Source organism: Acipenser ruthenus, chromosome 11 (genome assembly GCF_902713425.1).
Source record: "Acipenser ruthenus chromosome 11, fAciRut3.2 maternal haplotype, whole genome shotgun sequence".
In the NCBI taxonomy this organism is placed as follows: domain Eukaryota; kingdom Metazoa; phylum Chordata; class Actinopteri; order Acipenseriformes; family Acipenseridae; genus Acipenser; species Acipenser ruthenus.
The window spans coordinates 17504283-17519572 of NC_081199.1; the positions used below are offsets into that span (position 1 = coordinate 17504283).

At 39.1% G+C, this 15290-nt stretch overlaps 2 non-coding genes across 2 annotated transcripts; one reads left to right on the forward strand and one right to left on the reverse strand.

The window, feature by feature from the left end:
• Nucleotides 1-13362: 13362 nt before the first annotated feature.
• Nucleotides 13363-13434, reverse strand: trnae-cuc (transfer RNA glutamic acid (anticodon CUC)). The gene has a single exon. It is a non-coding gene; the product is annotated as a tRNA-Glu (tRNA).
• Nucleotides 13435-13617: 183 nt separating this feature from the next.
• On the forward strand, nt 13618-13699 carry trnas-gcu (transfer RNA serine (anticodon GCU)). The gene has a single exon. It is a non-coding gene; the product is annotated as a tRNA-Ser (tRNA).
• Nucleotides 13700-15290: the final 1591 nt, after the last annotated feature.

The window sequence follows — 15290 nt, forward strand, 5'->3', positions numbered from 1 at the left end:
ATGGTAGAAAGCTTTGGTTATTTTGTTAACAATGTCTCGGGTCTTGTCATCCAGGGTTTCTTGTAGATGAATCAGTTTACGTCTAATGCTGTGTTCTGGTCTTAGCTCTGTTAAAATATCTTCCACCAGTTTCTGAAGTTTTGTCAAGGATGGATGAAAATTGAAACAAGCTAGAGCTTTAGCCACCAGAAGCTTCAGCCACGGGACGTGTATTTTTTCTAGTATTTCTTCAAAATTTTGATCAAAATAATTGGGGTCCGCTTCAAAAAGACAGCTGTGTCTCCGCTGGCTCGGATGGTCAATTTCGCAACCACGGCAATTTTTCACCATATCACGGTCAATGATCACTTCCAATAGAGAAGCCACGAGACCCATAGAGATCTTTAATACTTTTTCAAAAGAGATGCCTAAGCCCCCGTCAACATCGTCAGACTCTGCAGGGTTGAGGAGGGGGACATTTTCAAAGTCTTTTATAAGCTGGGTCATTTCTTCACTGGTCCAATCCATCTCAAGATCGCAAGGTTCAAGAATGGCATTTTCAGAGAAGTATCTAAAGTTTGCAGAAGACATGGCGTCAGACTCCTTCAATCAAAAGGGCATGTGGGGGGTCCCTTTAGTATGCTCCCCAAGATTAGGTTTCGGCCTATGAGGGTGTTGACGCCTCAGGCACCATGGGGGATCCTTAGAGATGACCTATCAGAGATCCATGAATGGGTGGTCCTTGAGGCACCGCCCCTAGGGGCGTTTTCAGAGTTACCCTAAAACATCCGCCCCCTCTCTCTCATTGATGTTTGTTTTCAGTTCAGTCCACAGAGGAGTTTGTACAGTACACAGAGGATCCTTGGGACGGATGCTTGAAGGCCACTTGCTTGGACTCTCTCTTGAAACTTTTTTTACATACCGTGGTTTCTTTCGCCTCTGTGGAAGGGCTAATGTGCATTTTTTTAAAGGCTTTTATAAGTTCAGACATTTGCCGATCCTCAAGATCCACTTTCTCTGAGCAGCAACTAACAACGGTATGAGACATCTTGTGTAACACTCTAATAAACTGCCCAAATATTTTCCTCCTTTTATGAGGTCTGAAAAACATGCCCAGACTTGCCCTTTTAAAAAACAAAAACCCATCGTAGTCTCCATCTCTTCAACCTTTTGTTCAAACACCATACCACCTTGATTCTCTGAAACCCCCGGTAAGCTTAATACTTATTTTTTATTTATTAATGTTTTAAGAAAAACTGTTGTGGCCGAGTGGTTAAGGCGATGGACTTAAGATCCTTTTGACTCAAATTGTCAGCGTGGGTGCGAATCCTACCAACAGTAATTATTTTATTTCAAACTCATTTACATTTTATAAATATTTAATGTTTATAAGCACTTGTTAAATACAAGGGGTCTGTTTTATATATATATATATATATATATATATATATATATATATATATATATATATATATATATATCAATACCAATATTCCATACTCCTATATAAAATCCACGCCCCCTCATTATATATTCATATATTCATAAATCCACGCCCCCTCATTATATATTCATATATTCACACCTATAAGGTCAAAAAAAGGTCAAAAGGGTCATCAATCAAACTTTTGACAGAAGCTGTAGTAATATTACTACTGTCAATACCTTTTACAATGTGGAATGCTTGAATCAGATCACCATGTAGTCTTCTTTGTTCAAGACTGAATAGATTCAATTATTTTATCCTGTCTGCATACGACATGCCTTTTAAACCCGGGATAATTCTGGTCGCTCTTCTTTGCACTCTTTCTAGAGCAGCAATATCCTTTTTGTAACGAGGTGACCAGAACTGAACACATTATTCTAGAAGAGGTCTTACTAATGCATTGTAAAGTTTTAACATTACTTCCCTTGATTTAAATTCAACACTTTTCACAATATATCTGAGCATCTTGTTGGCCTTTTTTATAGCTTCCCCACATTGTCTAGATGAAGACATTTCTGAGTCAACATAAACTCCTAGGTCTTTTTCATAGATTCCTTCTTCAATTTCAGTATCTCCCATATGATATTAATAATGCACATTTTTATTGCCTGCGTGCAGTACCTTACAATTTTCTCTATTAAATGTCATTTGCCATGTGCCTGCCCAGTTCTGAATGCTGTCTAGATAATTTTGAATGACCTTTGCTGCTGCAACTGTGTTTGCCACTCCTCCATTTTTGTGTAGTCTGCAAATTTAACAAGTTTGCTTACTATACCAGAATCTAAATCATTAATTAGGAATAGCAGAGGACCTAATACTGATCCCTGTGGTACACCACTGGTTACCTCGCTCCATATTGAAACGTGTATGTGTGTTTATTTAGCACCATGTCATAATTATTATTTATTATAATACCATAAATAAATAAACTTGTGGTGAAGATGTTATCCTGAGCGTTTTAAGCGCATGCATTGTTATTTTAAGTAAACAGTAAAGCCATGCTGGAAGTGGCAGTGAGGTTATTGTATGGCACTTGGTGCAGATTCTCTCGCTGTGGGCTGCAGCGCACAGAAGTAAACTGAAGAGTCTGAAAGATCCACTGAACTGATGATGAGATGAAATGTTTTTCCTGTCTTGTTGTGAGATGCAGAAAGACGGTTTTGTAACTTTGAAGGAAGGTTGCTGTCACCAACCAGCTCACTGTAAATTGCACACGGAGCTTGGCTACCAGTTTGAATGTACCAGAACATGTAGAAATTTGCGGGAGGATCTTTATAAGAACAGGGTAAAGTTGCATTTTCTTTCTCTTTTACTGTTTCTGAGGATTCAGATTGATTCACGAACTGTCCCTGTGTGATTTCTACAGAAAGAAAGAAAGAAAGAAAGAAAGAAAGAAAGAAAGAAAGAAAGAAAAAGTGTCATTATGAACCGTGTGTTTAAATATATTTTAATAAATAAACACACACGTATGTGAAATAAATTGTTAATTTAAAAAGACAATTACCTATTAAACAGCAGAACAGTGTGATAATATGCACCAGCGCGCGCAGTGTTTGTTCCATGTTGTTCTTCTGCAGTCGTGGCTTCTCTTCTTTAACAGACTGAACTGAATATTCGTGTCATGGTAACATATGGAGCTCCAGTACACACCCCGCTGTGTCATAGTCATAGAGACTGACGTATCATTTCCTTTGTGAACACACATAACACGGTTACACACACGCACTCCCTCTTAAACACTGTTATATGTTCATGATCAGAGGTGACTTGTTTCACAGCAGTATTTGTAGAAGAAAACACTGATCAAGGTGTTAACTAGTAAAGGATAACGGAATGACGGAGAGGCAAAACAAATTGATCTTGATCATTAGAGATAGTCTTTTTGATTGTTTAATTGTTGAATTGTGTCATTTTGCCAATGTTGGCAGTATATTGATTAGTATTGTATGTATGTATGTATGTATGTATTTATATATTTGTATTTTATATTACTATGAAAACGGAAGAACTCACCACTAACAAGATAAAAAAAAAAAGTTTGTTTTATTTTTTTTCTTCTGATATCAAAGTGTTTGTGTGTGTAACTCATAATAAAGATCCTCTAACACACAGGAAGGAATTCTACTGATACAGTATCTTTTGTAAAAACTGTTACAAATATATTATTGTGAAATGTGATCTTTATGATAATAAGGATAATAAAACGAAAGAAAAAAACGTTTCTATATAAAACAATTTTTCATATTCCTTTTGATGTAAAGTGTCTCCGTGTATCTCTGGGTGCTGTGTTTTTGTGAAGCTCTTCAATATCTCATTGTCACTGTGGGCCTCAGCGCACAGTAATACACGGCAGAGTCAGACAGCTCTGTCTGCTGGATTGTTAAAGGGACGGTTTTTGAAGTTTTGTTGAGAAATGCATCAAATCTGCCTTTGAATTCATCAGCGTTCTCTCGTGCTCCAAAAGTATCTCTTCTCAGCACATACCTCGGGAAATTATTCGGGTACTGTATGTACCAGAATAGATACTGCGAAGGATCGCTAGTACTGTATTTACAGTCGAGTGTAACTGATTGTCCTTCAACAGCGTTCATATTGCCTGGAGTCTGAGTCACCGTGTCTTCTGCTCTGCATTCTGGAAAACAAATAAAGAAAAAATATTTTAAAAACAAACACACAAAACAAACAGCAATAATAAACAAATACATACATACATACATACATACATACATACATACATACATACCAAAACAAACTATAGCACAGATCATGAGAATGCTCCGTGTATATGCCATGCTACACAGCGTAGCACAATGTTTCAGCATCATGCCGCAGTGAACTCTTTTCAGAAGATTTAAACCCTCAGAGTGCCTTGTTACCTCTTATACTGTCATCAGGAGTTTCTACATGATGTGATGTCATTTCACCTGCTATCAGAACCCGTATCGATGTTACACTAGCGCCTCCTGTAGGAAGATCTTCCATCATCTGTAACCTGACATTTTACAATGTTCACTATTTGTATTTGTTTTTCGTTCATTTCACAGTAAGTTCAGACAAACAGTCTAACTGTTATTTATGTATTTATTTATTAGAGCAGAACACGATTAGTGCACTTGAAAAGATAGCAGTTCTAAATTAAATTCATTAATACATGTACTTGTAAGTGACAGTTTCGTCACCGTAGTTTTGCATTCTTGCTAAAGGAAAATGTTAGCTAATAATTTAGTTTTTATGTTTCTTTTATTAAATCATGGTATACGATATTGGTGCTTGGACTTATTTCAACAGCAAGTACAACTGAAAAAAAATGTATTGTAAAATGACCGCATTTTTCCAGTATATTCCGTGTACTTGGTTTATTACGTCATATCTGAATATGTCAGTGTGTAATAGCGTGTGTCATGCTGCAATTTAAATGAGCAATATATAATTGATCCCTTTAGTCTTTCCTCCTTCCTGGTGCTCCCCAGTATGTTCAGGGGAGATCCAGTAACGTTTCGAATGAACGTTTCGACGCTGGTAATAGCTGATGTACGGGGTGAGGGCAGTGTTGTTGATTCTGATTCGGGACGCTGGTAATAGCTGATGTACGGGGGGAGGGCAGTGTTGTTGATTCTGATTCGGGACGCTGGTAATAGCTGATGTACGGGGGGAGGGCAGTGTTGTTCATTCTGATTCGGGACGCTGGTAATAGCTGATGTACGGGGTGAGCACAATGTTGTTCATTCTGATTTACTTTTAAACCTCCTTTAGGGGCGGCGTACAATTGGACAAGCGTCGCCCGGGGGGTGGAAGGGTTAGGTCGGCCAGGGTGTCCTCGGCTCACCGCGCACCAGCGACCGCTGTAGTCTGGCCGGGCTCCAGCGGGCTTGCCTGTAAGCTGCCCGAGAGCTGCGTGGTCCTCCAATGCTGTAGCTCTTGGGTGGCTGCATGGTGAGTCCGCAGTTTGAAAAAAAGCGGTCGGCTGACGGCACACGCTTCAGAGGACAGTGTGTGCTCTCTCGTCTTCACCCTCCCTAGTCAGCGCAGGGGTGGTAGCGGTGAGCTGAGCTTCAAATAATAATTGGCCATTCCAAATTGGGAGAAAATAATAAAAATAATTGGCAACGACTAAATTTCTATATATATATAACAAAATAAAAAAATAATAAATAAATAAATAAATAAATAAATAAATAAATAAATAAATAAATAAATAAATAAAAATAAAACAACTCCTTTATTAAGTCTGGTTATCTCGTGTAGTTTATCAAGCAGTCGAGCTGGCGCCCCTTGGCCTCTGTCTGCTGTGTGTTTGTGAGGCTCTGCAGTTTCATTGTCACTGTGGGTCGCAGTACACGGCAGAGTCACACAGCTCTGTCTGCTGGATTGTTAAAGGGACGGTTTGGGAAGTTTTGTCGACAGTGGCGTTAAATCGCTTTTTGAATCTTGCAGCATTATCCTTGTAACCAAACAGATCCCTTTGAAGCATGTACCTTGGAGAATCATTTGGGTATTTTATGTACCAGAAAAAGTCAGGCAAATTGCTACTTGTACTGTAACAGCAGCCAAGTTCAGTTGTTTTCCCCTCAGTAACGTTCAGATTGTCGGGAGACTGAGTCACCATGTCTGCAGCGATGCAACCTAAAAAGAAAGAAATCATGGTCAGAAATGAAACAAATCAATTATTAAATAAATAAATAAATAATTACATGAAATATCTTACCAATCCAAGGTAGTATAGTCACAATAAACAGAATATTACAAGCCATTATATACAGCTGAACAGTGTGTTCACCCTCCAGCAATGCTTAGAGAGGGTTTTTACAGAGGACTGAAACTCTTCAAGTCTCTCCCTGAGTCTCCTCACAGATCTGTCGGCGTGTCACAGTACTTTCACAGTGTGCTTGTTACAATGTCGCCCCCTACAGGAAGATGCCAGACTATATTCGGGAATGGAAACATGGGGAATTTTCTTTTGTATTGTATTGTTCAATCAATCAATCAATCAATCAATCAATCAATCAATCAACCTTTATTTAATATAGCGCCTTTCACAAAGCAATGCCTCAAAGCGCTTTACATGACTAAAACAGAAAATACAAGCAGGAAATACAATAATCCCAGTAAATGAAAATACATGAGCAGGAGAGTAAATGCATCAATAAATAGATAAAACAGAAGTAAATAAAAACAAGATCAATTAAACAATAAGAATGCAATGCAATTAAATGCATAAATAAGAAGATAAACCATATAAATAAAAACAAGAGGAGTGAAACAATAAAACCATAGACGATAAAAGAAAACTATCATTTTAAGATAAAAAAAAAGATTATAAAAATGTGCCTTCAGTCTTATTTTAAAAGCTGCAACAGTTGGTGCTTCCATAACAGAAATGGGCAAATCGATCCATAATTTAGGAGCCTGTAACTGAAGGCTCTGCCACCAATACTAGTTTTTAAAATATTTCTAAGATGAAAGAAAAACACTTTATTGTTGTATTGTTTCATGTTCTAATAAAAATGTTATCACGTGTTTGTTTTTATTATTATTAATGAAGATGGAGATGATGTTTATTTAATCCACTAGGAGGCAGCAAAGCACCACAGTTGTTTCCTTCCACTGAAATAGATCTAAACAGGAAATCTCTGAAAGGATCTGCTTCAGAATTTCTAAATGTGTTCTGTAGGGCAAAAACATGGCTTGCAAATGTAAAGTATGTTCAGTTTCTCAGTTCATGACATTTAAATGTGTTCTTTTCAACAGCCCCCCTTCTGTCACAGCGGTGTGGAGTCGTGGCATTGTGCTTCATGTTTCAGAGGTGTAACAATGTAAACTGCACATATGGTGAGTTTATGGTGTCCTTGGACTTATGGGACATCACAAGTTTAACACTTCTGGGTGCTTTGATTGTGTTAAAGAGGCTGGATTAAATATTGTGTTTGATGAAGATCTGTTGAGATTGGACTACTGCTACTCTATTCCAGCTGGCCTCTCTGCTTGTGCCATTCAGCCTCTTTGACTTGTTCAGAATGCTGCTGCTCACTTTATATTTTCTCTGCTTCGCTTCTCTCATGCTACTCCTCTCTCTCGTCCTCTATATTGACTGCCTATCTCTGCCCTTATCAAATGTACCACACCCTCTTCAACATTCTGGTCCTTCCTACCTCCAATCTCTCGTCTCTCCCTCTATCCCTCTTGTCCTCTCTGTTCAATCTCTCGCCTCTCCCTCTATCCCTCTCCATTCAATCTCTCGTCTCTCCCTCTATCCCTCTTGCCCTCTCTGTTCAATCTCTCATCACTTCCTCTATCCTTGGGCAGCAGTGTGGAGTAGTGGTCTGCTTAGAAATAAATAATAATAATAATAATAATAATAATAATAATAATAATAATAATAATAATAATAATCCCTCTTGCCCTCTCTGTTCAATCTCTCGTCTCTCCCTCTTGCCCTCTCCGTTCCTCTTGTTCTGGCCAGCTGGTCATGCCTTTCATCAGGTGCTCTACTCTACTTTGGAATAGACTTGTAGACTCTACAATATGTATCTTCTACCTTGAACATTGCATGAAATAATTCTGAACAGTCATAGGTGTGTAAATTCCTCTCATAATCTGAATCCTGAAACCTGAACTGTGCAAAGTAACCATGTCCTGTAATGTGGAATAGAAAGGGTCACTGCTGCCCTGTGGTAGAGTTTACTATCAGACACAAGCTGTGTTTCCATCTGTCTCTGGGGAATCTAGTGTAGAAGGAGGTTTTTGTATGGGGTGAGATACAGATTGACACAGTGTGGGACTCAGAGCACAGAAGTATGTGGCAGAGTCAGACAGCACAGCTGCAGAGAGAGTCAGACGAAAGGTCTTCTCACTCTTGTCATGAGATGCAGAGAAACACTCTTTAAATCTTGACTCTGTAGAGGAGTATAAGCCAAGCATGTGTTGTGGAGCTTTGTTCCGTTCCTGAATGTACCAAAAGAGGTTCAGAGAGCCTGTTGTCTCATATTGACAATGAATTGTAGTGTTCTCATCTTCTTTTACTGGAACTGAAGTCTGAGACTGAGTCACTGAGTCCCCGTTTGATATACCTGAAAAACAAAATAAAGAAAATGTCATATTAGTTGAAATGATGCTATGAAACTTTAACAAGGAAATATTAAACATCTATCTTCAAATAACAGTACATGTGTAAAATGAAAAACCTGGAGGGAATTTCTTCAAAAGTAACTAAATCCATAACATGTGCTCACCAATGATGAGACAAATGAAAACAGAACACACAGCTTGCTTTTGTCTTCCTTCCTTCATTGTGAACACACAGATTGCGCACAGCCTCCTCTTATCTGCTCAGGCTTGTGAGTAAAACTGAAGAGTGTTTTTCCTGCAGCTCGACTGCATACCTCCCACTGCTCCACCCCTTTCTCAAAGGAAGGCATGTTGAGGAACACAAGACAACAAGTCTGTTAGCATTAGGACAGGCTTTCCATTGACTTCTATGTTTCAATAGATAAAGCAGTCATTAGAATTAAAAACAAGCATAAAGACAAAGGTGTATGAATACTGACATAAAAACTGAATACTGACATACACATATATAAATTATTGTATACTGTAGCACATCACCTAATTTATCTAAACATCTGAATCGACTTTGTAACACTCTAATGTAATAACCAATGCTCAATATCCATGTGTGCGGTACTGTACCAAATCTCTGCCTGCGTTCTGGGGTCTGACAGCGGTGTTAGCAGCCAGGGTCTGATCCCATAAGCAGCATCACCTATATGACAAGCATTGACAATCTGAGCAAACTGCCCATGCTTCCTGTCACCACCCTATGAAACACGGATTATACATGACTTGCCAACCTGCTCCATAATATGCACATACACCTGTCTCGTAAACTGCATATATCCCGGACTGTCTGAGGATGTAGGAGTCGTGTGCTGTGCCAGGATAGCTGGCGAGCACATCGAGAATCCTCAGTTTCACATCAGACACCATGTGTACAGTAATCTGGAGTGGCAATGCTTCCTGTTACCAAATATATTCTCTATACAGGTGTCAGTGGATAACTCTTTGTTCTACTTCAAACTCTGAGATTAATGATTATGCTTAGGCCTATTCTACTTGTCATACATAAATCATGTACATAAAATAATGCAATTCAGTTTCAGGTTTGTTTTTGATATGACATCAATTGATGGAATATTCTTATGTCCAGTTGGGTGATTATTATTATTATTACTAGTGGTGGTGAGGGTGGTTGTGTTTATTAGTAAGCATATGGAGATCGAACGGGGTTGGAGGGGTGCTGAAGGAGACCGATACTGGGAGACTTGGCAGGTATGTTTGTATAATTACATGAGGGAACCCAATTAACTGTGACTAATACATTTACGTTCTGACAATGTAAATGACATACAGTATAAACAAACATGTTTTTTCTTTAATGTGTAAATAGTTCATTTTGGTATTTGTGTGTATATATATATACACATATATATGGGGAACAGGTAAATACTATATATAAGTAAATGGTAAATATTTATATAAATGAAAATAGCCTATGTTATGCTTTTCAATAAATGGTTTAAAATGATGCTTGTTTATTTTCTTATGATATAGTACAGTGCTTTTCAACCTTTTCATCTCAAGTACCAGTGATTCAGTTGGGACCATCAGCTGTAGCAGTAGCTGTGTGCAATCTTAAATGGCTATTGTAAAACAGAGACCTGCAGATTGCAGGGGGAAATGCAGTTCAAATGTAGACCTTACACACATCCCCAGTTTGTGTATCACTGAAGTTGCAACGGCTTGCTCTAATTATTTGTAAAGAGTTTGCCACAAACTGCTTCGGCTCCCCATCATCAGTAACTTTACATGTTCACAGCAAATACCTCTCGTAGTGACTTCTCAGACTTGTAGGTCATTTTCTTTGTCTGTGGGTACAAACAGATTGATACATTGTGATAGAGATATTGTGGTTGAGAAAGCACATGGTCAGGGTTGCAATGTGCAGTCTCTGTAATAATATAAAGGGTGCGCTTTTAATTGAATGCAGTCGGGCCACAGCTAAGAAATAGACATATCTACATCTGATTAATGAAGAGTAATAGAGTGGTTTTAATCAGAATAATAATGAGCAATAAAGTAACTTCCCTGACCGGGAATAGAATCCGGGCCGCGGCGGTGAAAGCGCCGAATCCAAACCGCTAGACCACCAAGGACATCTGCACGTTTGGCCAGGAATTCCTTTCCTATCAACAGGATAGCCCCCAAGCCCTGAGAAATGAGACACAATGAATCAATAAACTGCCGCATAATTAAATGAATTTCTGTGGTCCATTTCTAATTGTTCAAGCACTAGAAGTAGTTCTCCCTTTCAGATTATTCCGGACCATGCTGCGCTTGGTTTGTTGGTAGGTACGTTGTTTGTTTGTGTAAACTCAGTAGTTGGTTATAACTGTTGTTGGTTAAATACTGCCCACTAGTCGGTTTCATCAGTAATTATTGTTGGGTATGTCACTTCCCGGGTTCATAAAAAAAAAGAATAAAAACGGGATTGAGGCCATTTTTGACTAAAAGGTTAAAGTTTTGTAAGTGTTAACGCGTCCTTTGTTTAGCCTACAGTATTAGCTCTGTTTAAGCTGTAATGTTCTAAAACCCAGGAGAATATAATTGTGCCTTTGACCCAACAAACTGCCTCCGAGTCTTACGTATTTTACGAGGGGAGAGATAAAGAGAACAGGAGACGAGAGGGAGTAGGACAACCACGTAAACATCACGTAAATAAAACATATTATATTTGCTTACTGCCCTCGAGAGGCTCTGTGACGCAATCGATAGCGCATTGGCCTTCTACTCAAGAACTGAGGGGTGTATTTGAAGGTTGTAAAACCGAGTCCCACCAGTCAATGCTTTTAAAGCTAGCAGTGGGAGTCTACAACATTGGTCACTTAAAATCAAAACCTTATTTTGAAGTTTGTTTTTCTAATACAAACTAAAGAAAATAAACAAAAGGTTCCGCCTAAATTTGAACTCGGATCACTGGATTCAATATCCAGAGAGCTAACCATTACACCATGGAACCAGCCACCTGCGTTAGTTTCACGTTGCAGGGGCCCTCTGGATATTTTGCTTTTCTTTCAAACATTTTCTAATACATCACAATGGCTGAAGCTATCTGGTGCAGCAAGAGCTGAAACCACATCCGTTCATATTCCAGGGACAGGTTTCTTGCTAGCTATTGTTTAAACCTCTGGCGCACTGGCATAATTGTGCTCCTTATGACAGATTAGACGACATCTACACCCGCGCTGTGAACAAATAGTAAATGTTTCATCCTCTTTGGTTTGAACGATAGTTTTTTGAGAACGAGGTGGCCGAGTGGTTTAGGCGATGGACTGCTAATCCATTGTGCGGTGCACGTGTGGGTTTGAATCGCATCCTCGACGCAGTTTTTGTTTTTAATTATTATTACTGTTTCTCGTTCTCTTTTGACAAAAGTGTTTATCCTGCGACTACAGGAAAGTATTTGTCTGTGTTGGAGGTGCTCCCCAACAGTCACAAAATGTGACACAAACACAGCCTAAACTTTGAGGTGCTAAAAAAAATTATAAGCAAATGCACCGCGGGGATTGGAACCCAGGATCTCTTCTTTACTAGACAAGCGCTTTACCCATGTAAGCCACGGCGCCCTGCGAAACGCAGTGAAATGAAACGTATCAGGAACATTATTGGCTTCACTACTGTCGTTACTACAATGCAGGACTAAAATTAAGCGCGGGGCATTTCTGAAATGAAACTGAAACACTTGTAAATACACATTACTTGTTATTAAACAATTTCCGAGCTCAGATATCAGAATCTGCATTGTATTTTATATGACCGATTGTACCCTTGTGGTCCAGACATATGACATTTAGTAGTTCACATGATCAAAACATATGGTTAAATACAGTTCCCACCGAGATTTGAACTCTGATCGCTGGATTCAGAGTCCAGAGTGCTAACCATTACAACCGCTGCGGGACACTCTCGAGAGGTATGGACCACAAGGCGTTCTCCCGTTCTGATTGCACACACCCCAACAACATCAATTTCTCCAGTTTGAATCCAAAATGCGACGTTTCATTTCTTGGTTCATACTGGCAGCTGGCAGCAGGTCTGGAGAACTGCACAATCAGCACCCAACCGTGCGCCACAAACACTGCTCACATTGAAATAATAAGACACATGTTCATTGACAATATATGTATTACACATGTATATTTAGAAACGGTTTTAATAACATCGGTATTGCTAATTTTAAAAAATAAACATGTCTTTAAAAACTAAACACGTTGCACCTTTATAAGTGAAAATACACTTTCAAATACAAATTTGCCCAATGCGCACAGCTGTCTCCTAGCAAGTGAAGGCACCACTGTATTCTGGACGCTGTAGTTTATTCTAGGCGTGTTAGATATCAGGGGAAATCGCGGAACCTCCTCTCGTTTGGTATGTGGTCTGCGTGCCTAGCCCTTTCCGTTTTTGAGTTACAGGCACTTGAACGCACCTACCGATTTGCTGCGCGTCACAGCACTGGAGCACTGAATGAGAGGCTGTATAGGATAATTCTGTGTCTCTTTTTAGTCGGTACTTATTGTGTTAACTGTGTGATTGTGTATAGGGGGTGGTTAAACCATAGCTGTCCTCTCACTTGAAACGAGCAATTGTAAAATCATTTTCTGCAGACTGAGAAGAAGATAATGCCAAAAGGCGTTGCGAATCAATGTGCACAGACTCTGTAATAATATAAAGGGCGCGCTTTGAATTGAATGCAGTCGGGCCACAGCCAAGAATTAGACATATCTACATCTGATTAATGAAGAGTAAGAGAGTGGTTTTAATCGGAATAATAGGCATAAAAGAACTTCCCTGACCGGGAATCGAACCCGGGCCGTGGCGGTGAGAGCACCGAATCCTAACCACTAGACCACCAGGGACGTTGCTTGAGTTCTCTGCACGGCTGGACAGGAATTTCTTTGCTATATACGCTAAAGCATCGAAAACAGAACAAACTGCCATAATAAACTGTGTTCCTTAGGACAGATTGGACGGTTTCTACACCCGCGCTGTGAACAAATAGTGAGTGTTTCATCCTCTGGTTTGAGCTACTGGTTTTCGGGGACGAGGTGGCCGAGTGGTTAAGGTGATGGACTGCTAATCCATTGTGCTCTGCACGCGTGCCTTCGAATCCCATCCTCGTCGCAGCTTTTGTTTTTTTTATTTTATTACTGTTTCTCGTTCTCTTTTCTTTTGACAAAAGTGTTTATCCTGCGACTATAGGACAGTATTGGTCTGTGTTGGAAATGCTTCCCAACAGTAACAAAATGTAACACAAACACAGCCTAAACTTTGCTGAAAAAATTATAACCAAAGGCACCGCTGGGATTTAAACCCAGGATCTCCTGTTAACTAGCGAGGCGCTTTAACCATCTAAGCCACGATGCCCTGCAACGCACGATGACATGTGTGCGTGAAACGTATCAGGGACTGCCTTTATTGTCGTTCTCTACTACAATGCACGACTAAAATTAAGCGCGCGACATTTCTGAAATTAATCTGAAACACTTGAAAATGTGCATTACTTGTTATTAAACATTTTCTGACCTCAGATATCGGAATCTGCATTGTATTTTATATCTATAACAAAAACATTGCCAATGTAAAAAAACAAGTTAGAAAAATGCAACAGCCGTTTAAAGGGGTGATATCAAACACAAAAGTCCAAGTTAGGAGAAGCAACTAGGCCAATCTTGTCAAGCATCAAGCAAATAGTCACAATTGGAAAGGTGCTGTTTGACATGCCTAGATGCAGGTGGGGTCAAAGTTGATAAGTTGGATACCGCTTAAGGAAGTAACTGTGGAAAGTGCAACGAAACTTTGTCCAAAGGAGAAAATGGAGTTAATGGTGATTGCATGAGCACCAATGACTGGGAACTGCTCTTGAACAATGTAGACTCTATCCATGATTTCAAACTTTGAGCGTAAACGTTGAAAGGTATGGGTGACTCCATTGTTAAATTTGATGGTTATGGTTTTGAGCATACTTGTGTTTTCCAGATAGTAGGAAATTGATGAGACCAGTGGCAATGTCAATGTTCTTGCGAATTTGCTTAATACAAATGCAAATGTGATACATTTACTACCAAACTAAATACAAATGCAAATATGTGACAAATGCTAAATGGACTTCAAATACTTTCCCATATAACAAATGTTAATTTATTGACATGAATTTGGCAGAGGCCTTTATCCAAGGTGACATACAAGGAAAGCAGTTTATATAATAACAACATAAACACAGTAATCACATAGTTCATAATAATTAACAGGTATGTACCAATATAGGAAGCAAGTTACATAAAACAGTGTTTCCCAGTCTTGGTCCTGAGGACCCAGTGTTTGCTGATTTGTGTTCCAACTGAGCTTTAAATTACGAATTGAGCCCTCAATTGAATGAATAAAATGTCTAATCAGAGCATTTGAATTATTTGTAGAAATGGCTGGCTGCACAGGCTTCAATTAACACTAATCTAGGACTACCTAATGTTAACTCAGGTAAGGTAGTCCAAGATTAGTGCTGATCAGGGTTTGTGAAAGCAGCCAAAAGAGTTGGATATTTCAAGTTATTTCTAACATTGCATTAAGTCACTAATTGTTAATTCAATTGGGGGATCAATTTAATAATTGAGAACTCAGTTGGAACACAAACAGCAGACACAGGACCAGGTTTGTGAAAAACTGACATCAATGATGAGATATACTGTATGTATATATTTATATATTTGTGCATTGC